This window comes from Asterias amurensis, chromosome 4 (assembly GCF_032118995.1).
Source record: "Asterias amurensis chromosome 4, ASM3211899v1".
NCBI classification, from domain to species: Eukaryota; Metazoa; Echinodermata; class Asteroidea; order Forcipulatida; family Asteriidae; genus Asterias; species Asterias amurensis.
In genome coordinates, this window is record NC_092651.1 from 12,779,953 (window position 1) to 12,804,389 (window position 24,437).

A 24,437-nucleotide genomic window follows, 5' to 3' on the forward strand; every position below is an offset into this window, starting at 1 on the left:
TTAAGTGAAAAGGAAGATTTAATTAGTTCCGGAAAATTCGTTAACACATTAAGCTTGAGGGGGAATGGGGCTATAAACGTATGTGATAAATGCACGGCTGAAGTGAAATTAGCGTTGAATTGCGAGTACAAAATCATGAACCATTAAGGCTGTATCACAAAATATGTTTTTACGACTAGGTTGATTTAACTTCCCCAATCTTTTTGAGTGTTCATTCTTGCGCAAAAGCAATGACAATTTAGCACGGTTGACTTAAATTATGATTACTGAATTAAATAGTATAGAAACGATAAACAGTTTTGGGACATACCTGTATGCAACTATACCGTGATAAAAATGACGATCAGGTTTCATTTCAGATTTGAGGCATTGCATGGGGAGGTATCAATATATTTGTGTATTCTACTTGCCATGTAGAGTTTGTTCTTAAATTCTTTCTTTATTCGAACACCGCAGAGTAGATTATCGGATGTTCGGGAGACTTCTCATTTCTGAAAAGAACTGTCTATTAAGTTCGTTGACTACCATGAAAATCATTCTCTCTTATCATGTACGTACACGACAACTTATTATGTACGTCCATGACAACTTAAAATGTACGTACATGATAACTAATCATGTACGTACATAATAACGTTCGTACACAATAAACCCAAACATATCGTGTACGTACATAATAACTTATCGTGTACGTACATGATAACTTATCATGTACATACATGATAACTTATCATGCACGTACACAATAAATAAAAACTTATCGTATACATACACCATAAATTATCATGTACTTACATGATAAATCAAAACTTATCATGTACATACACGATAACTTAATATGTACGTACACCATACATCAAAACTTATCATACGGTCATGATAACTTATTATGTACGTACACGATAAGTTTAGACTTATGGATTTATAACGTACGTACATGATAAGTTATCGTGACGAACGTGATAAGTTTGGAAGTCTGGATTTATTATGTATGTACACATTAACTTATCGTGTATGTACAAGATATTAGATAACAGCAAAATTATTTATGTGGCAACAATACGCTTCCGTCGTTGACAAACAAAATGACAAACAAAATTACAGATAATTTAGAAAATAACACAAAATGTGATTTGTTTTGGCCGAAATTGATTTTATTTTAACACACGTTGTTAATTCTCGCGTACCGATACATTACTTGACAACACTCGTTGTTTCAACTTCAAAACCCCAGTTTTTAAACCTAGGTTGTTATCATTACACCGATGTGTGATAAGCATGCTCAGTACGTTCTGCCTGTTCCTCGGGTTATAAGATTCGAACCCACGACCATGGCGACCATGTGCGCTTCCATTCACCAGGCTGTATGCCTATTTTTTCGATGATTAATTGAGACACAAACGACCAATTTCGACGCAATCTTTGTTTGTGAAAATTTAAACAACAGAGCACCTTTAATGGAAGCGTAATCGAGTAATACCTTATCTCCAAGATATTTCTTTCTGAAACCATGCCAATAAAAGACACACGGAGATCACTCAATCACAAAAGAGCGCCCTCAATCCAACTGACGCCTCGCGAAAAGGGACTAAAAAACTCTGCAGAGGGCGCCCCACACTCCCTTTTGACCTTGGTGGCTTATCTCTCAATAAAACAATCCAGACAGATCTCCAAGTTATTCTGGAAAAACTGCAAAATGTGTGGCTTCAAATTAATTGTTGTCGGTTTATTGGGGAGGAAAGTTACTTTTACTGACACATGCACTAAAATGCATTTTGTCCAACCGACTTGCTGTCGTTTTCAAATGCACCCTCCATTGCCAAGACAGGTCCACCAAACTTTAATCACAGCCAACATTTATTTCACGACAGTTAAACAATGAACCTAACACAGTAATAACAGACCATTTTTTAGCAATTCCTCAAATTGCATGACCCCACAAACTAGTTTTCAAAACAAGGTGTTGGATAACGAACAGAAGTCAGGGGATCGTTTTCAACTATTGACTTGTCTCACGTTTCGTACTCGTTGTACACAGCAAGTCAAACACATAATTTAATAGTGACATAATATATCAATGCTAACAATCAAATTTCGAAATTTTCATAAAGTATTCAAGAAATTTCAGTGTGGGTGTCGACACCATAATGAGACAATTATGAGATGTTCTCTTCTTCTTTTAATTGTTATAAATAAAAAAAAATTATCCTGAAGACGAGCAGAGTATACTGTTCGAAACGTCTGGACCACACCCTTGTCTTTTCAGAGCCAACACTCCCACAAACAAGATTTACACATGGTTGTACCATAGAGCAAGGAACTTGCTTCGTTGTCGTAACCGCACGTTTACTATTGTTTCTTCCTGTAAATTTAAAAGTGTGTATGACACTAGGTAGGCATTCTTACACGTTAGGAAAATACACGACATACATGACATACAATTAATTCAAAAATGTGTACATGCCAGTTTCGTAATGTGTACTGTATGAAGTCGCTCCTTCAAGAAAAACCCTTTACCATCATGCAAGAACTCAACGACTGAAAGAGTTCCAAAATTACCACTAAACACAACCCCTCGTGGCAAGGGTTTTCCAAAAACCATCGACGTGTTCACGTCCTTGGATAAAGTCGGGCTATGCAACAGATCGTAGAAGATTGAAGAAGATTGTCTTAATCTTCTGGAATCCAAAAAGGCCCGAACTGTCATCAAAAGGATCCTCAATTGCCTCCATTAACTGCGTGTAATTACTTCATTGTTAGAAGCGATCGGATTTAGGCAAAATATTGAATAGGGAAACTTTTTCAATTCGATTAGGTGAACGGTAGTTGTGGATTTTCACAGATTAACGGGTACTTTGTGCACACATCGCCTACAAGACAGAATACAATAACGATGTTATTGTTTTTTTCTTTTTTCAATTTACATAGATAATTTCAGAATTTACAGTAGGGTAGTGGTTTTGCTTGCGTGAACACTGCGGGTGGTGCAATCTCCAAGTGGATTTTAAGTGTGTTTTATTCTACATAGTTACTTCAATTTACTAGAAAATTACCAGCACTCAACGCTTATTATAGTGGGGGGGGGGGGGCATACGCAGTAAGGCATATTGCCAACAGCTTATGTGCTTTTCTGTGTAATAGCCACAGGCAGTACCTTATTATGTCTAACCAGTGGGTTTAAACTCTTGGAAAATCGATGCCGTGTTAAGAAAACATGAATTGACTTTATCAATGGATGTTTTTTTATATATATAATGAAAGTATAATCTGCCAGTCTAATGCCTTTCGAGTTGGTCACTAGTGAATACATGGCCTTGGGTTGCCGATAGAACCGCTTGGGTATACATAAGAACATGAATAGGGCTACGTGGGGACGGGTTATTAAGCCCGTACTAAACTGAGATACCTGTTTGCAAATCACTGCTGGACGAAGTTTTGAAACATAACACAGAAGCTTTATGGGGTCATGGGTGATTCAAAACTAATGTTTAGACACGGATCACTATTCGTATACAATCAAAAGCCCTCTCCATTTCGAGTGAGAAAAACACCTAGTGCCCGGACTCAGACAGAAGTTGGTGTTTGCTAAAGAGTGTTTTTGTGAATCACCTCGAAAGTCTCTTTGTCGATTTCACAACAACGACCAATTTAAGTAGGACACGGTAAACGGTAGACGTCAGTTTTGGTGCGCACACAACTACAAGCACCAAGTCAAACAATACCTCGGCTAACGTACGCTGAGTGTGTGCGCAGGTGCACGGCTGTGGTAGTCAGTGTGCGACGCAGGAACTTTACGAGAACTCTCTTCATTACGTTATCAAAATACTGGATGCTGCGCTGTGTCGTTGCGACTTCAAATTGAAACATTCAATGTAGCATTGGACTCGCTAGAGGGGAGGAAAAGTACATCAGTCACAAGAGTTCACCACCGCAGTGATCGATCTTGAATGAATAGCAATTCAACCAGAGACTGAATTCAACTGGCTCCTTTTATACAATCGGTTCGTTCTGCTCAACGAACTGATACCAAGTTCAACAGCCATTAGCTTATCAGCGAACCGGTGAACTTGAACGCTGCTGAAATGAAAAACCAGTGAGTATAGCAACACCATAACAACCAGTCGTTTATACAGTACATCTGCAGATCATAGTTTAACTAGATCATAGTGTAGTAACCGACGTACTCCAGGCAAGTGTAGCACTAAAAATTGAACTTCAACCTGTGGGGTGTAAGCGAGTGTATAGCACTGTCGAGCACAGCCCGTCTGACCCGTGTCACTCTGTCAGTTATGTTGACATAACGGTTACGGGGAGTTAGTTGTGAACACCACAGGGAGCCTTACAAGAAAGTGTGACCCGAGGGGAGTGAGGGGAAAACGCCGGGTCAAGTCTCGCTGTGTCCTGACGATCTCGCGCCGTGGAATTACCCTGTGGTCTGACGGATCAAAGATTGAAGGATTCCAGTACCTGGGATAACTCAAACTGGGGGTGTCTTACATACCTACACCTGAGTGCGAGAGACGGTAAGTGGCTAGAGGTAACCTATTTGCTTCTATGGATAACCGTACACACGTTGTAGTGATCAAAGGAAAGAGTGCCGCATTCCTGAAGTTTTCCCACAGGTAAATTGATTTGGGAATTGGGATTGCGTTTAACTAGTAGTGTGTGTATTATTGCAGTTGCCAATTACGACTTGGAGTTTGTTCAGGGGCATAGTATTAGTAGGCCTATGTGTGTGTGGAGGGTGGGCAAATTCAATTTGAAGAATAAACTTGAGTGTGGATTGATTTCTCGTTCGAACCCCAAGCATGTCTTACCTAAAGCAGAGTTTGCTGAAACAGTACTTTTTGTCTTGTCGAGACTTTTGAGCACATCAGGTTTTTATAGCCAGAAATATAGGTTCAACAGCTTTGAAGTCTTGACATATACTTTTCGAAATAGGCTGGCTTGAATTAATATAAGCAGTCAATATTGCCTACAAGTACACGTAGGCCTGTTCTCCATTAAGTTAGACTCGATTCCAGACTTGAGATAAGTCTACGTCACTCCTTCTAAAAATGATTTCTATGTCTTTGCCAGTAATATTGGAACTGGCAGTTTTGTATTGTGCCTGAGTTTTGATCGTCCTTATTGAATTATCCAACAGTTTGAGGAGCTGACCACATTTTTGTGATGGACATGTTTTTACTCCTGTTGACTTTGTTTAAAGAGCAACCACAACACAGCTTTATGAAGGTTATACCAATACAGAGTCTCTACCCGAATCATTGTAATAGGCTCATGACGGATGGCGTCTGAAAACGCTTTTGTCATTTTACACGACTGTACTTTTTGCAAGCAGTCAAAAACCTAGACACGAACGTATTCAAATATGTTTTTTTGTTCGGATAACTCAGTATTTCGCCAAGCTGGAGTCGTGTTTTGTCCCTCTTTGTCCGAAACATGTTTATGTTAGGCTACAAAAAATTGCAAAAAAATTGCATACAAAATAAATAAATTAATTACTATACTAAATAAATAAATGTATTTTTTTCTTCGAAACAAATATAGATTTCGTAGAAAACTGACAAAAGAAATAAATGGGGGCAGTGCGCCCTTCAGGTTCACATTCATTGTGTTTCCACGTGTGTAGGGGCTGGGAATAAAGCTCACCCCAATGTACAAAGCTCACCCCAAAACAAGGCAAAAATCACTCTGGTTAGGGGCTCCAAGAAGAAAGCATTTGAAATGAAAGTAACTCAGGGGAGCTTAAAGACACACGTTGCCTTGGATCGGTCGAGTTAGTCTTTGAAAAGCATTTGTAACCGTTTGTTATAGAATGCATAATGATTAGAAAGATATTTTAAAAGTAGAATATAATGATCCACACAAGTATCACTCGAAACTGCGTGGTTTTCCTTTTACCTCGTCGACAAACACGGTCGGCCATTTATTTTTGACTCCCATAAATGGCCGACCGTGTTAGTTCCAAAGTAAAAGGAAAACCACGTAATTTCGAGGCAAATGTGTGTGGATCATTGTATTCTACTTTTTAAACATCTTTCTAACCATTATGCATTTTATAACAAACGGTTACAAACGCTTTTCAAAGACCAACTCGACCGGTCCAAGGCAACGTGTTTCTTTAAGGTAGGAATTGGTATTCCACTGCGGCATGTTTGTGCTGGTGCAGCTGTAATGTTCCAGTCTATGTGCAGATAGATTAAGTGATGTATGGGACGGGGTACATCATGAGACAACGAAATAAATCTGTCGTGAGTTTCCCTATAGCTGCAATTTGTATCAGCAAATTGCAATGTAACACTTCAAGGTTATAAAGGTGCACTGAGTGGAATATCTTCGGATCCTTATTGTTAAAGAGTGGCATTTATTTTATGTGAGCATAGCTTACTCTATGATGTGAGTATAGCTGCGTTTTAAAGTTTGTTATAACCAACCTCTTTCAAAATCAAGGCCTTGCATAATCATCTTTGGCCATTTTTATGTTTGAAAAGAGAACATTATTTGCAAAATGACAATTGTTTTGCATATTCATGTCATTTTTGCTATTTGATAATCTTCAAGCCAATGTGATTGTTTTTGAATGGGGATACAAAGGTCAAGGGCAAAAGGGCACACGTCTGGATGGGCTACCGGGGAATAGACCAGGGGCAAAAAGGCAAATGTGTGAAGGGCCAAGGCAAAAAGCCAATACCAATACCAGAGGCAAAATAAAAGTGTTCGGCCAAGACCATGCAGGGACAAAACGGGCATTTCGTTTAAAGGGTTACCAAGGCCAAGAACAGAGGGGCAAAATGGCAAGTGTTTTAAAGAGGCAACCGAGGCCAAGACCAGTGGCAAATTGCTTCGGTCTGTATCTCAGACAAAAAAGTAGGCAAAGCCTGTTTTTGAATTCAAGATTGTGATTTGGTAGAAGCCCCAGTATAGTTCTGATTGTGTTCTAAACCCAAGTGTTTTGAGAACATGAATCACATATCACACCAATTTCCTACTGCGCTTTCACGGCTGTGATGCATGATGACATCTTCGCAGTGAATTCACGGTATGATGGATCATTTTAATGAATTCGTGTCCCCTTTTAAAGTTTAATAGTCACCAAAACACTTCTATTTTGCTCTGCAGTTTATTAGAATCCCATCACCCTAATTGCTGGGTCTGGAAAGTCATGAATTATACAACAAATGCTGTATATAAATACAATAAAGCAAACATTATCCGTGATATAAATTGGAGGCAATTATTCTACCAAAGATTCAATTAATTGTTTGATTAATTTACTGGATGGCGATTTATAAACTACTCAAACGTCAACTACACGAAAAACCTACCAACCAACCCACTCAACAAAATAGTCAAATAAACAGACTGACAAAAAATACTCGTACATTTCAGAAACTTTGCGATTAACAATCTTACACATTGTTTCCAATACTTGCCATATATGGAAACCGAAGACAGTATTCTAACAAAAGATTTCGCATAATATGTGAATTTTAAAGAGACAGGGGTCGATTTCACAAAGAGTTAGGACTCGTCTTACCTCAAGTTAGGACGAGCAACTCGTCTTAACTTAGGATTAATCTTAGGTTCCGCATGCTACAGTGCAGGGTTGGGACTCGTCCAAAGTCATTAGATTAGTCTTAAGTTAGGAAGAGTTTTGTGAAATCGACGGCTGGTGTTCAAAAAGAATTTGGTGTACAAAGTCCAAGAGGGTGTTAAGTACAGGAACAAGGGAAAGAACAAAAGAAGTCTCCACAGGGGTGCAACAAAAGGAATGTTTGAAGTTTACTTCGTGTGTACAATGTAGAGTACACAATCCATTAATTATTACAGTTTTGATTAATCGTGGATTTGATTAACTGATACCTTTGATTAATTGTCTGTTATGTTCACACAGGCTAACCCTTTTCGTATTAAAGGCTCTCCACATTTCTGACAAACTTGTTTTTGGACATCACAATAAACCAGTTTACACGAAGCAGCTGTGTGATAATCTCTTCTTGATAGAAGTATAGTGCTTCTGAGAGAAGCCATACCTGAGATGGGTCTCGAAGTTTCGAGCAGTAAGCTCTGTTCATCTTCAGAATATCACAAATAATCCACCAGACAAACCATAATGTAGCAAAAGAAACTTCAAATTACAATCAGATCAGACCGAGCAATAAAATAGGTGCGTCTTTCACTGAACTTTGCCATCACACCTATGTCACTTCTTATCAAATTCTTATGCCTAACATTCTTTAGTGTGTGAGGGATATAAACCGGTAGCGAAATGTTTCGCATTCGCACCAACATATAATCACATCGTATATTATTGTCTTCAGTGGTTAAAGACATAGGATTGGTACTGGTTATTTTTAGCGGTATGCTTACTGTCTTTGAATCAAGATAAGGTACATCACTTGGCAATGTTGACGAATCTGCTGCTGCTATGCCAACTCTGTTTGATTCAGGTTAAGGTAAAGCACTGGTAAAGTTCAATGATAAGACTATACTGATTTTATACCCATATGCTTACCCACTGTATCAAACGGCTGCACAAACGGACTCTCTATGAATCAACACAAGGTACAACTGAGTGATATTGGCAAACATAAATTGATGCCTCTATATATAATGCCTATCGTTATCCGACTCAATACAATGTGCAAACTCTGTTTAAATCAAGATGAATATACATCGGAAGTTATGTTGAAAGAACTGCCCTCTGCCGCTGGTATTCCTCTCGTATGCATACTCTCTTTGAATCAAGATATGGTACAACATTATTTTGTAAACGTGGTAAGACTGTCTTAAAAAGACTACGGCCCGAAAAAGTTATGAGCAATTGATTATCACTAAAATTTAAAAATTGAAACACTATTTTTTTTTTCTTCAGAGAAACCAAATGTATTAACACATCTTTAAGTTTGTTTTTCTCACGGTGGGTCACATACAATCGATTAATCTTTCAGCTTTGACTGCGCGTTTATACAATGGAACTGGTACCTAGAAACATATGAAAGCATATTTGGCATATTTTGTCATGGGCACCAGCCAATAACACAACGAGTTCATACGTAGAATGGGCCAGACACCACATTGCTGTTGAATGTATTGCCGTTGCCATGGTAAAAATCTAGTACATTTTCAAATGGTTTGCCATTTTAATGTTCAGTAAGGCTATTTTGCATGACCCAGGAGCCAGGTTTGACCATGCTTCCTTTCTCCAGGGTTTATTAACCGAGAATAATGTAAACAAAACCGAAGCTGGAGTTTTAACTTTGAACACAACCTGCTGAGGCTACCATAAAAAAAGCACTTGCTTGCATGAACATTTAATGCTTAGCGCAATTAGAGCCTGATTGTACAGAGCTGCTTTAAGACAAAAAGTAGATAAGCAAAACTTTACTCTGCTTACCAGAATAAGGTTACCAGCCAAAATACCAGCCAAAATACCCATCCACATGTATCATCCGTGACTGGTGACTGGTAACCTTCTCAGTTTAGCTTAGCAGATTAATGACAGTGGACACTATTGGTATTGTCAAAGACAAGTCTTCTCACTTGGTGTATCTCAACATTATGCATAAAATAACAAACCTGTGATTTTTTTTGCTCAATTGGTCATCGAAGTTGCGACATAATAATGAAAGAAAAAACACCCTTGTCACATGAAGTTGTGTGCTTTCTGATGCTTGATTTCGAGACTTCAAATTCTCAGAACTTGAGGTCTCGAATCAAATTCGTTAAAAATTACTTCTTTCTCGAATACTACGTCACTTCAGAGGGAATCGTTTCTCACAATGTTTTATACTATCAACCTCTCCCCATTACTCATTACCAAGTAAGGTTTTATGCTAATAATTATTTTGAGTAATTACCAATAGTGTCCACTGCCTTTAAGGCTATCATTCCGCTTACAACGCTTCAATAATGTCATGGGAAAGTTTCATCTTAAATAGATTTCTCAAATTGTTTTCAACCAAATTGGGTCATTCGAAAGTGTACAATCTATATTTTACTTCGTATTGGCCTCAAAGTATATTGCCTGAAATAACAATCAGCCATGTTGACGTATTGAGTTTTAATCAGCCATTGATTATAGCTACCCTGTAAGTAAAGCCATCAGTTTGACCCTTTCCTTGTAGTTTAACCCTGTCTATATCAACGAATCGTCAGGGTTAAGTAAGATGGGTACTGGGGGGAGCAATGACACCGGACCCATCACATAATGATGTTAGCAACTTAGGCCATTTTCGAAACGACGGTTTCGGCTTTGGATTTAACTCAGGCTAGCTTTGTTTTGACAATTGCGCTTCCTTTGGCTATACGCGGTCAGGGCTTCAGACGAGAGAACGGAGCCTTAAGCCGAATCCAAAGCCGAAGCCGTGGTTTCAAAAAGGGCCTTAACGATTATTGTGTGCCTTGTGGAAGACCCTGGATCGAAATTGGTCACTTTTAATAAATTGTCTTCCTTCACTATACTACAATTTGAATCACCTCTTTTTACGATTTCTAGCTTGGAACTCAAGCAGCCTTAAAACAAACTCATTATGCTCATTACATCAAGTTTATTTAATTAACACTGACAACTGTTTATAACACTCCTAGTAGTCAATCATTGTGCCTATATAATTTGCATATCATGGTGACGATGTTCATTATAACATTCCTTTCACTCGTCTCCTATATTCGAGATGAACATTATAACCTAGTCCATTATGATCTTTAACTGCTTGGTATCATGGGTCAGTGAGAGCAGATCGCAGTTGTAGTCTAAACAGTTGACGTGTTTAGCATTGGAACAGGTATATAGATCCCTGTTGCACGTGAAAGAATGGAAAACATTTTCTGCAATCCCCTATGTGTTCAAGACATATGCATATCATTAAAGCCATTATACACTTTCGGAACAGAAAAAAAAAAGTTCACAAATTTGCAAATAACTTGCAGGGTTTACAGAAGGTAAAGGTAAAAGACTTCTCTTGAAATATTACTCCATAAAATGCTTTACTTTTTGAGAAACGTTGAAACAATTATCAATTCCTCGACAACGAGATTTACGGATTTATAGTAAAAACACGTCATGACACGGCGAAACGTGCGGAAACAAGGGTGGGTTTTCCCGTTATTTTCTCCCGACTCCGATGACCGATTGAGTCTAAATTTTCACAGGTTTGTTATTTGATATAGAAGTTGTGATACACGAAGTGTGGGCCTTTGGACAATACTGTTTACCGAAAGTGTCCAATGGCTTTAAGGTATGGTACTTCAATGGTTAGTGGAAGAGTACATTCATTCCAATACTCTGTAGTGTTCAAGACATGTGCCAATCATAGATGGGTGGTATAATATGGAAGATAACTCCAATCACATAGTTTCCAAGACAGAAAGGATCCTACATCATTGGTTGCTGAAAGAGTATTCATTCAAATTTCACTTTCATGGAAGCATATCATACATCATTGGTGAGTGGAAGAGTATATTCTTCAGACAGGTAACATAAAGGGGTGGTACCATCGTTGGTTACCCAACTATGGTTTAGCTCCACCCACGTACAAAATACAAAATCTCTTGACGCCCCGTACAACTAGACCATGCAGGCCTGAGATCTATCAGCAATACGCCCCTTCCTCGAACTCGCCTGGCCAGGTATGGGTGACAGGGCCTTTTCCAGACTCTGGAATCCACAGACAAATACACAACATTACTCTCTTCCAGCAGAAACTTCAAACACGCTTGCTCATGCTTGCTTTCCAACATCTTGACGATACTTTATCTTGAGTAAAGTGCGCCTTATAAAGGTTGCAGTTTATTATTAATCCTCTAGATTTCAAGACACCATCAAGGGTTGGTCGTTGGTTTGGGACAGTATTCATTCCAATTCTCTGGTGTTCAATACATGCACATCATTAAAGGATGAGATACCATTGGTTTTTGGAAGAGCACATTCATTGCAATCCCCATGAATCAGATTTTTTTTAATTTTTTTATAAAAGATGGGATCATTTATCAGCGTAACTTTCACGGTGACTGACACTTTAAGTGCACCGTTGAATGCTCCTTAAAGATAACATGATTAAAGGTGTCTACACCGCAATGTTCAACATCTCTATGAGTGTCCTCTTGGGACCACGACACCTGGCGGCTTCACGTGGTGAATAGCCTCTCCAAAAATAATCCTCAAAAGAAGTTTAAAGAAGATCTTGAAGATCCTTCTAACAAAACACCAGATAAAAGTGAAAGGAATAGACAGCTGTTTACACAGCATGTCGTGAAGCATGTCTGCGTCCCTCTAAGATTCCATTTATGATTTCCATTCACAGTACCAGACAACATAAATGCATACTGAGCCCATTTCGGAATACTGCTTATTCGAATACTGCTTAACAACTTCCCTTGCTAAGCAAACATTTAGTGGGGCACCAGACACAACAATGTAAACTTAATGTAGTTGAGGCTGGTAGCTTGTCTGTAAAGCAATACTTTTCTATGCTTAGCAGAATTTTGGCTGGTAACCTGTTTCTGTTAAGCAATACTTTTCTGTGCTTGGCAGAGTTTTGGCTGGTAACATGTTTCTGTTAAGCAATATTTTGTTCTGTGCTCAGCAAGTTTTTTTTTGTGCTTACCTCAGGCTTCATGAAATTTAGCCCTTGTCAGTATAGTATCCATGTGATTCAATTTGTAACAATCTATACTGGTATGAGCCAAGTGGGACCTCTATATAACTTGAAGGAATGTTTCCGAATTAGTTTTCGACCTCCCCTGCTGGTATTTTTTTCCCAGCAACTGTTTCAATCACGACATCGTCTGGAGAACGCCTTCATTTATGAGCAAGTAACCCATTTCAATAGAACTGTTATGCACTTCAAATTAACTTAGCTTATTATAGATAATTGCTTAGCATGAGAAAAAATGGTTAGACGTAAAAATGCTATTAAATTCACGCAATTAGTGTGACCTGAGCCTCTCTGTATATTTTGATAATAATTTGCACGGCATAATCCTCAAGCATATTTAAAGAGACAGCAGTATAGCCTTTCATAATTCACACTTGCACACGGGTGAGAGTCACTGCTGACAGAGGGGTCTGAAACTATACACTCTGAAATCTTCCGGTCAGAATTTGACCGGATAAGGGTCCTGGGGGTCTGACCTAAACGGAGTCAGTATGATCTATTCGTGCTATTTGGCCCGACATGCTTCCACAAATAGCATTAAAGAGGCAGAAGTTGCCGTTCACAATTCACACTTACACATGGGTGAGAGTCGCACTGCTGACAAAGAGGTCTGAAACTATACACTCTGAAAACTTAATCCCATCTGGGTCAGCATCACACGGAATCGGTGTCAAAATGACACACGAATGGGTCAAAATGATGCATTACCAAACTTCTAACCACCTTCGTGGTCAATTTTACCAACTTTTTATTTTATTTTATTGTTTTAGAATAGGATCAAAATTTGACGATAAAATATAATTAATATTTAATTTTAAGAAGGAGATCGCATCTCAAACGCTACTAAAATCACACAACAGTAAACAATAAACCAAAAGCAAATCCAAAACCCAACAACACCCATAAAACACCATAAACAGGAGGCAGTGACACCAACATTAAAAACCCCAACAAGACAAGGTCCCAAAAAGCCCAACACGAATCTAAAGCCAAAATAAACCCCGCCCAAAAGCTGCCTACTCGGGAGGTCTCTCTAGTTACGGACACGGTAGATTTATTTAACACGTCGCCCCCGATTCCAGCTCTCATTAATTCACTTATTACAATAATGGATCTTTACCTTGAGGAGCGAAGCGAGTGCGACCGAAGTTCAGTGGCACTCGGAAATGAGTTGGGAAAACGTGCATTGTTGCACTCAGGCAGCCACTCCCACCCTCCCCCCCCCCGAACGACCTTACGACAGTACAACAGTTTTTCTAACTCGTCATTTTCTTCGTGAAGACACTCAGAGCATACTGATCGTAACATTGAGTCGTCAGCCACAGGTTCTTTCCAGAGCCAACACTACTCAAGCGATACTCATATGGTTTTACCACAAACCTCTCTTACGTTAAAGGAACACGTTGCCTTGGATCGGTCGAGTTGGTCTTTGACAAGCGTTTTTAACCGTTTATTATAAAATGCATATGGGTAGAAAGATGTTGTAATAGTAGAATACAATGATCCACACAAACATGCCTCGAAATTGCACGGTTTTCCTTTTACCCTGTCCACTAACACGGTCGGCCATTTATGGGAGTCAAAATGTTGACTTCCGTAAATGGCCGACCGTGATAGTTCGCGACGTAAAAGAAAAACCGTGCAGTTTCGAGTGATACTTGTGTGGATCATTATATTCTACTTTTAAAACATCTTTCTAACCATATGCATTTCATAACAAACGGTTTCAAACGCTTTCAATAGACCAACTCGTCCGATCCAAGGCAACGTGTTCCTTTAAGTTTTTGTTGTTGGACGGCATGGAAAACATTTTACGATGTCAGTGCTATATTCAAATAGTTATAACTATAGCAAACCTGTGAACATTTGAGCTCGATTGGTCGTCGGAGTTGCGAGATAACTATGAAAGAACAAAACACCCTTGTCACACGAAGTTGTGTGCTTTCAGATGCTTGATTTCGGGACCTCAAATTCTAAACTTGAGGTCTCGAAATCAGATTCGTGGAAAATTATTTCTTTCTCGAAAACTACTCCACTTCAGAGGGAGCCGTTTCTCACAATGTTTTAGACTACCAACCTCTCCCCATTACTCGTTACCAAGTAAGGTTTTATGCTTACTAATAATTATTTTGGGTAATTACCAATAGTGTCCACTGCATTTAAGGGGGTTGATTGATAACTGGTTTGTCTAACGAGACGCTTCTTATAAAGATGGATTTCACTGTCGAGTTCAGTTTTTCAAATTTAACCTTTGCCAATAGACAGGCCTATACTACAGTCCTTATTATGAAATTGAAGAAAAAACCATGTTGATGAAAAAAAAACTGTGCGAATTTTATCAACATCCACTGACATCAACGACGTATTTATTTTCAGTGCACGGTCAAACACAGCTTAGTTTACTTCGACACTATCTGACACATTATGGTATACTGTACGGTAGATCTGAATGAAAACGTTACGATGACGAGACGGACGAATAATGGCAATAATTATGTACTCAAAATACAAAATAGCAATGTTGACAAATTGTTCACAGCTTGATTGCTTTCACAAGACCCTTTTTCATAATTTGCTTGTCAACTCTTCCGTTGTCCCCTTTTATCACATCCAACTCGTGTTACTCTTTGTCTCCTTGCCTCTCAAGACTTTGCTCTTCCTTTTTTGCCATCATTTATCTTCCTCCCGTCCCATCTCCTTCCTGTTTATCAGTTTCCACTTCACATGCGAATTGTCTACCCTTATGATGTTCACAGGGCATGGTGTCGAGAACAAGTCATCTCGGCCGCAAGAAAAGGTCGCCCCTTGTAAAGTCGCCTCTTTCAAAGTCTCCCCTTGCAGAGTCTCCTCTTGCAAAGTCACATCTTCTAAAGACAAGTTTCACCCAATCTCTCCCATTATAGGTATAATATAGTGTCGAGGGGCGACGTTGTAAGTTTGCGAAGTTTGTAGCCTTAAAAGTTGTCAATTTATCAACAGCAGTGCTTCAAAACCGAAAGTCACAGTTACATTTCAACAGTGCTACTGGGAAAAGGACCATCTGTTCATGTTGTGTTTATGGGCTTAAACCAGAAGGGTACCTAAACCCAGAGAGGTACTTAAACCCAGAAGAGGGTGCCTAAACCCAGAAGGGTGTCTAAACCCATAAGGGTGCATAAACCCAGAAGGTTTGTAGGTGAGCCTATATGGGTGACCTGCCAGGCCCGATACTTCACGGAGGCAACGAAGGCGACTGCCTCCATGCCCCCTGGTGCCTACGGTGCTAATGAAATGCTCCGGTAGAAAGTTACAACTTCCTCATAGGGTGCCCTTTACCAAGGAGAAAATGCCTTGGTGCCCTTGCCCTTTTAAAAACGAAGCATCAGGCCTGACCCGCATCTCCGAGAGGTGGGGCAGTCCACACCCATGATTCACCCATGGTGTTTCCACCCAACACCGGGGTTGTCACAGCCCCCTTGTCCTGCTGACAACTCACGGGGACTTATCCACTCTCTCGCCCCACTGAGGAATGAACCTCCAAGCCCTTGAGCCCCGTTCATCATCCTGACGATTGACATCAAATAATTGTTTGCCCTTATATTAACTAAGACAACATCTGCCTCTTCGAGTGCCTGCTCCATCCGCACTGAGTCACGATCCTCTGTAGATTTATTGATGGTGCATCTTCAGTATCACGGTGTTTGTCCACGGATCCGTCATCTCCACGACACCCGAGATGGCCATGATACCGTGTATGATCAGAGATAATAGAGGATTGGTGGACATTTTTCATTCAGTCTTCAATTAACACAAGGAGTTGTAAATCATTCAGAGGGAATCCCATATCATGGGTTTGACTTTATTACTATACCCACTGTATATTTAATAATGATGGTATTAATTGTGGGTATTAACAGTCAGATGGTTGGAGTTGATTGCTTGGTCATGATTGTTTGATCTGGGACAATAGTTATATCTTGGATGCATGATGCTATCTAATTGGGACTTTAACTCCTCCGGGGAACTGTAGAGATCTGGGCCAGGATGTGATATATGGCAAGTAATAATTCTCTAGGTGCAGTTTACGCCCTCTAGAGACGAGCAGACACCTATATATTACAACCGTCGTGGGTTCGAATCTTACCCGAGTAAACTGCCTGTGATTTGTTTCACAGCAGTATACAGTGCTAACACATATTAATACAAAATATGAAGTTTTTCCTTGTCTGTCTAAAGATTGATTGTTGGAGATGTTTTTATGAATAAAATATTGATGCCTCGGTGCTGGTGCATTCAAAATTGGTGGAAGTTATATTGATCATTGAGTTTAGATTTATAGCCTTTTAAAAATACCCGCCCGGTCTCAGTCGCGTTCCACGTGTACCCTTATAATCGATTCACTTGTATCGAAGTCCACACCGTAAGGGTGACAGACTACTTTCTCACTTATCGCCTCGGTTTGATTGCACTGCTTTTCGAGTGGTAGCTAACAAAGATGGATGCCTTCTGTTGTCAAGTTATGAAAACTCGGTCCTTGCTAGTTCCTGGGCCCAATTTCATAGAGCTGCTAAGCACAAAAAATTGCTTAGCATGAAATTTCTTCCTTGATAAAAACAGTATTACCAACCAAAATATCCATTTGTTGCATATTGCTTGTTACTGGTATTCAGCTGTTGTTTGCTTATCCTGAAAACCACGTGGAAATTTGGTTGGTATTCCTGTTTTTATTAAGGTAAAATTTTCATGCTTAGCAAATTTGTGTGCTTAGCAGCTCTATGAAATTGGGCCCTGGTCCTAATGACTACATCATATAAGGTTCGGCACCCCAATCAACTCAATTTGACCAAAATTGGATTGGGTTTTTATTACGCTGCCTCTACTCAGCAATACTGACCGATTCATTTGTCATCATAAAATAGGGTCCTTTTGTATGTTTTGGTATATTCTGTTGCGTGCGCCGTGGGCCATTAGATGTCATGATTGCTTTATTGCAGTCAGCGTCGGTTTCATTTGAAGATATTATTGGGTGGTTTATGAGTCGAAGTGAGTCACTTGATGCCGCCTTGAATAAAATAATCCCCCCCCCCCACCACCAGTATTCAGTACTGGGGTACAGCTGGTCCGGCTTAAAATATCACAGCCATATAAGAAGAAAACAAAAATCGTTTAAATTAGTTTCTGTAAATTAAACATGCATGCTTTTATTAAATATGCATTGTGATATGTGAGTAGGCCTATTAGGAGTAGATGGCCTGTGATGATTCTTACGGGCTGACGCTCTAAAAAGTGTTTTGTACTTTGCAGGCAATTCAGTGATATATTAATTAGGGAACCGTGTTGAAGAGTACCCTTTTTTAAAGGAGTGAAAGTGGAAAGTACCAGCGGTACTCTTTTCATTCTTTATACTCTCCCTTTTTCATGAGATTGAACAGATATATTGTTTGCCATTTTGTTAACTCTTTAGCTCACTTCATTTTGAACAATTACGGTTACGAAGCCAATGACTCAGATCGGAAAAAGCGAAATTAACCACTGTACTTGCCATTAACCGGATTAATATGGATTAATATTCTAGGGAAACCCCACGAAGTCAGTTAAGGGATGAAAACCCAATCCAGAGATGGGAACGAGGAAAGATACCAACAACACACACACTCAGGTAGAGGGACTGAAAGTCCGATCCATTTGGAAACGAGGAAAGATACCACGACGCCAACCCGGTTTCCTTTTCACTGTTTCCATTTTGTTTGGTTCCATGCAAACACGTGGTCCCAAATCATTGTTCAAAACTAGAATAACCAGGTCCCAGTTTTAGTGTACTATTCATTTTTGACAACACAACACACTACTAACACAAACAAATGATTCAATACCAAATCGAAGCTGGTCCTTTTCAGTCTAACATTCAGCAGTTATGATTGTGATTGCGTATACAGGAAACACGACCAAGATGGCAACTCCCGTTGGTAATTTCTCTGTGAGATTCAACGCATAATTTTGACAAGATATCTGTTCTTTTTCGAAGTATCGCATGGTATCGAGCGACGCAAAAGCCTAAACCCATCGATTTGAATACAGCACACGGCGAATGTTTTCATAGCGTGTCAGCATTAGAGGGCAATATGATATGTTTGGACTCCGGATAAAGATATAGGCGGGAACCCGACCACCCGGTTGTGATGGATTGCGTGAATTGGGAAAGTGGCGTTACAACCCGATACGACGGGCCGTGGCATGCGGTCCGACGGGGCAGTTAGGAGTTTTCAATCTCATAACCGGTTTGGCGCGTCCAGTTTCTCGTGACTAATAATATACGTTTATTGTGATGTGCAATTTGTTGGTAAAAGAGCATGTAAAATCCATTTGAGAGTTCGAAGAGACTAAGTATAAAAGTTTCAGCTCAATTCTGTTCACTCTTCAAACAAGCAGAGGTCAGTACCCCTGTGCAATTGCATCTACTAACTGTGCTAACATGTTTTATGGGTATTAACATAAACGTTTCAGCGAAGGGGACATCCAGGAAACAAAAATCAATAACATAAAACCTCAAGAGAAACTGACTGGATAAATTTTAAAAGATTTGAGGTTGAAGAAAGAAGAATTTACTAGAGTGGGACTCGAACCAACGACCTCTTATTTCACAGAAAAAAAAGGTTAATGTTATGCAATGGTTTGTGGTTGTGTGTATAAAGGTGACTGTTAAACCATAAACCAAACGGTGGATTGTATAAAACGTTGGAAAATTCCCATTTTTACAATAAGTTGAGCGAAATGTTATGGGGTTTGAACGTATAATACTCGCAAAATAACACTTAAAGCTCATTCAAACAAACATTTAAACAAACGCACATAAAATATGAACATGACAAACAAACAATGTCAAGAGGCGATCGCGATGCATGCTGAACGAACACCTCAAAAACCCAAACCCGCCGAGTCCGGGAGAAGATAGTTTTCAAAACCTTTTGCATTTTCCAAGGAGATTTCGTTTCAGAGATTCAATATTCACTGTTATGACTCGACATTCCAAAGTGCATTTTGTGTAAACATTGTCAGAAATGCACTCGTCGGAGTGCTTGCACTTCGCCATCTTGACACACAAAAACTTAAAAGGTTTCTTTAAAACAAACCGCGAAAAGCAGTTTTGAAATGGGTTTTTAAAAGAGCACCATCGGAGATCCCCTATCCCTGAAGCTAGTAAGGCAAGCTTTAAGGGTTGGTTTTTAAGTTAGGCCTCCCCCAATATAAAAACAGTGGTGACTCAGTAAGTTTTGTTATTCAGGCGAACATCTGCCGGCTAGTGTCCTCACTTTACGAACCCTCCAGATTGTATTGAGATAACACTTGTGATTGGACGTTTAGCGAGCTAATATCTCGTAGACTGTGAGAGGGTTGAGGCGCCAGTTATAATTTCTCATGAGGTACTATAACCACCGAGCGTTGACCTCCTATGTGTGAATACGTAATGTTGTTTGGTCTGCTGCGATTGGCGCTCCTGATTTTGTGTTATGATTCTAGTGATGAAATTTCAGACTTGTTGGGGAGTCTTTTTACTGCGAGGTGGGGTTTGGGTTGCATGTTGAAGTGTGGGTATGGATTGGATTTTGATTGGTGATATGATAGCACCGGTGGAATCGCTGTGTCTGAGTAAAACGCAATATGGACTGTTGATTTTAATTGCCAATGTTGGTGAGGATGATGTGAGGTTGTTGGTGACTTAACTGATAGTATTTTGGGTAAAATATTACCTCCTGTGAGAGTGATACAAGTTCTTTAAAACCCTCATTCTTGTAAAATGCACTCCATCAGAGAATCCAATGCATCGCACATGTATGAACGAACATCACCAACTAAATTAGGCACAGAAACGACAACAATGCAATGCTTAAACAATCACAGACCCATGTTAACGACAGCAAGGCATTGCTTAAACAATTATAGGCCTATGTTAGTGACATCAATGCATTGCTATAGGCCTCTGTTAGTGACATCAATGCAGTGCTTACACAATTAGGCCTCGGAACGAAAACAACGCAATGCAATGCTTAAACTAGTTTTAAAGCCAGATGTAACTTGCATAGTACAAGTATGAACAAATATCACCAATCAATTATTAGGCATAGTAAACGGCAGCAATGTAATGCTTAAACAACCATGCATGTGTTAACGACGAGCTCACTATGACCATCAAGAGAGAATAGAAATTAACATCATATTCACACTAATTTCTGCAAAAACAATTACAGATGTGTTATGTTAACACCATAATACGGAGTTAATTTTAACAACCTAGTTTGCCGTTTTTTGTATGCTGGTCCAAATAAAACAGAAGTGATGAAACATTTTCAGCTAAAGCTGGTCACTCGTTTCATAAATTTGAAGAAAAAAAGGATAAAGGAATTGTTTACTGTACTTTTGCAAGGAAACACATATTACAGGGTGGGAAAAGAACACTGCACTCATCCTTCGCGCACGCCTTTGTAAAATAATCGGAATGAAATTTTCCCTCCCGGGAGCGAACGAGGAAATAAGAGGTGGCAAAGATGATTCATATGACAAACGATGTATCACCTCGGTTCACCTGTTCCTATGTCATCAAAAACGTGGTCCCTCATATAGAGCAGGGGTTGCTGGTCTGTTTTTTGTTTTCTTTTTTAAAAGGTTACAGCATTTGTTTTTTGGAAGAGCCATTAACCCATCACTTTATGAATGGTTCCTGAAAAAACCATAGGAGTGGAATATGTACACTTCCAAAAATTAAATACGTTCTTCCTTATGATACAATATTTGAAAAACTGGGACATGAAATTATACGATTATTTTATGAGCTAGGTCTGGGAGGGCACATCTTTTTTGATGACAGTTTTTTCTTTTTTTCTTTTGCCCTTCACTGGACGGCCTGTGCTTGTTTTATTGTTTGTCCGAAGAAAGAAAAATAACGGGGAAAACAAAAACAGATTCCGGTGCCTATTTGGCAGGCAAGAAACTACACTGGTAATTTTTACATTCAGTTTCATAACGTCCACATGAATTCACGAATTATTAAATACAATAAGAGCTGAACAAGTTGAGATGTACCCTATATTTTGTAGTCATTTCAAGATTTTATTCAAATCGGTGCAGTCTCCATGAAATATCGACAGGAAGTCCAGGGGCCACTTTCATAGAGCTGCTAAGCCAACGAAATTTCCATTTGTTTCATTATGCTCGTTACTGGTTTCAGCTGTTGTTTGCTTATCCTGAAAATCACATGGAAATTTGGTTGGTATTTCGTGATAAGCAAGTTTTTGTGCTTAGCAGCTCTATGAAATTGGGCCCAGGTTGCCACAGGTAAGGCCTTCATGGTCTATGCTTTGTCTTGAAACTCACCCCAAATAATTTGATCCCACCGCTACGTAGTAACCTAACCCCCCTGTTAAAACACCCATGTCTTCGACTGCCAATGCTAACTCATGCGTAAGTGCCCAGTAATGAAGACTTCATATTGGTACTTTCACAATTGATGGATGTAGCTACTATGGTAAATTGCCCTAAGGGTGAAAGAGAAGATTTTTTTTTGCTTGGATATTTTGTTTATATCAGGAACAGGGATTGGTTGTAAAGAATCTGATATGAGGGGATGTACTATGAAGTACATGAAAATGCCGAATTATGCACAGTTTGCAAGAGGAAGACTGTGGGTAAACGCATTGTATCTCAACACGGTTCTAATATATGCTAATTTAAACAAGATTCATTTATCTATTAAGCTCATTAGAAGCGACACCTAAGCTAATTAAGGAGTTATTAAAAAGCCGATTAAGACGTAATTAGAACTGACATCCAGTATTTTCGTAAAATATCAAACTCGCATGACCTGTTTTTTATTCGATTAGAAAAGGAACTATTGTTCAGTATCCAACAAAAATATTTTACACAAAACAGCGAGCGTGCGTAAGAGCCTATAGACAAAGTGGCTATAGGTTCAACACATGTCTTTTAATATTGGCCATTTAATATTTATCTTGATTCGGCACGGTATTGTGTTGACTTTGGCATCCACACGACAGAAAATCAGTCACTTTACTCGAAGAGAGAAGAGACTAGAACAAATCACAGGTTTGAACTGATGCGTGAAACGACACAGTAGTGTCAATATGATCGGTGTTTTCCTGTTCCCCCGTGGTTATCGACGGCGTTTCCCCCACCATCATTGCAGGTATAGAGAGGGGGGACACAATATGGATACCTGCAAGCGTCTTCATTTTACCCGTCGCATCTTGTACCCCTTTTCTATACTTCTTTCTTTGTGAATTCTTGTTTAGAGTCTCCGGGCCCTTTGTATTCAAACGTCCGGAATAACTTCATTACCGCGATCAAATTTGCGCGGCAGGGTTTTTTTTCTTCTTCTCTTTTTCTACATTTCCCCCCTCTCGCGCGAGCAGAGCTGTAGGTTACTGGAGCGTGTTTATTGTGCCAGCACACCGTCACACCTTGGGAATTAAAATGTCGTCAAGATAAAAATGGGCAAGGGAGAAAAAGATCGATGCTGCTTATGCACGGACCGGACAGTGAACCTGTTACTTCCCCCTCAAGATGTATACCGTCAATTCTTTTAGTTTTACCGCGGGGCGCTCTAAGGTTTTGCCACACGTTCAGTGTGTGGTAAAGGCTTCTATAAGGGGAAAGATATAGATGAATCCACATAGTGACTTTGACTTCTGTGTTAAAATGAGAGGAAAATAAAAACCGGGAGATGCGTTCAGAGAAGCAGCTCCTGGGGCCCTCTTTGGCATAGCAACGGCGAACGAGGCGATCGCTGATTGGACGGGTGGGGTTTCCATTGACTGATAGGAGAACACGTTCATTGACGGGAATGTGAGGGACGGGAAACTGAAGTAGAGAGACAAAATGCTTGTGGACTGACACTAGTACTGGGATGTTTTTTGTTTTGTTTCATAGGACATGGTAAAGTGACGGACCAAGTTTCTATATATAAAGCCTAAGGTAAGTTTGATTTTACTAATTTCGTAAATGAGTAATTTGCTCATGGAACTTAATACAAAAACGCGGTTTGACTTTTGTGCTGTGGAAATGTACGAATCGCTCCAAAGCACTTTAATTCCTTGTGGAACGTAAAAGCTTTCAACGAATACTTTCAATAAGCGCTCTCTGAAAGTCCGTCTTGTATCATTGTCACTTAAAACATTTTCAATTTTTCGAAATGCGACGTTGAAATATTTCATCCAGTGATGTTAGCTTGGATGCACGGTAGTTCTGTTTCACGACGGCCGGGTCTTACTTTCAGATATACGTACACAAATATTTGGCAGGAAAGTAGTAGTTGGCAATTGTCTTAATCGTTGAGAACGTTGAATCGGTAACTTGCATTTCATCGCTCCTTAAAATAAGATAGGAATATTTGTCGATCGTAACGTTAAGTTAGTATGTGTACCATTCGTCCAACATATGCTGCCGTTTTCTTGTTCTGGACAACCATGTTCGTTTTCGATCTAGTTATTTAATAATTGCCTTACACAGATCAGGGCAGACTTTTACTATTATGCACGTTCAAACATCACAAAACCACGACACACTATATTTTATATAACACTGAACCTGTCTCAGCGAGATTCGTACACGTTTTATATCACCGCGATTTCAACTACAGTTTATAATTTTGACCAATTTATGATGTATTTTTGACATAATGTTACGCCATCGTTTGGTATGCAACATTAAACTTGTACAGTTGTGTACGCGAAGCAACAATAATCTTCTTGCGTTTCTTGAAAAAAACTTTAAAAAACTAAGCAC

The 24,437-nt window shown here is 39.4% G+C and overlaps 1 protein-coding gene across 2 annotated transcripts in view; it reads left to right on the forward strand.

Moving 5' to 3' along the window:
* The first annotated feature begins 3,561 nt into the window (after positions 1-3,561).
* LOC139936169 (uncharacterized) overlaps positions 3,562-24,437 on the forward strand; it is a 72,742-nt gene continuing 51,866 nt past the window's right edge. The window contains exons 1-2 of one of the 2 annotated variants that reach the window (XM_071930925.1): positions 3,562-4,523; positions 23,583-23,627. The gene's annotated coding sequence lies outside the window, so the exon portion shown is untranslated. The remainder of the gene's footprint in view (positions 4,524-23,582; positions 23,628-24,437) is intronic. The other variant, XM_071930928.1, reaches the window with a different exon arrangement.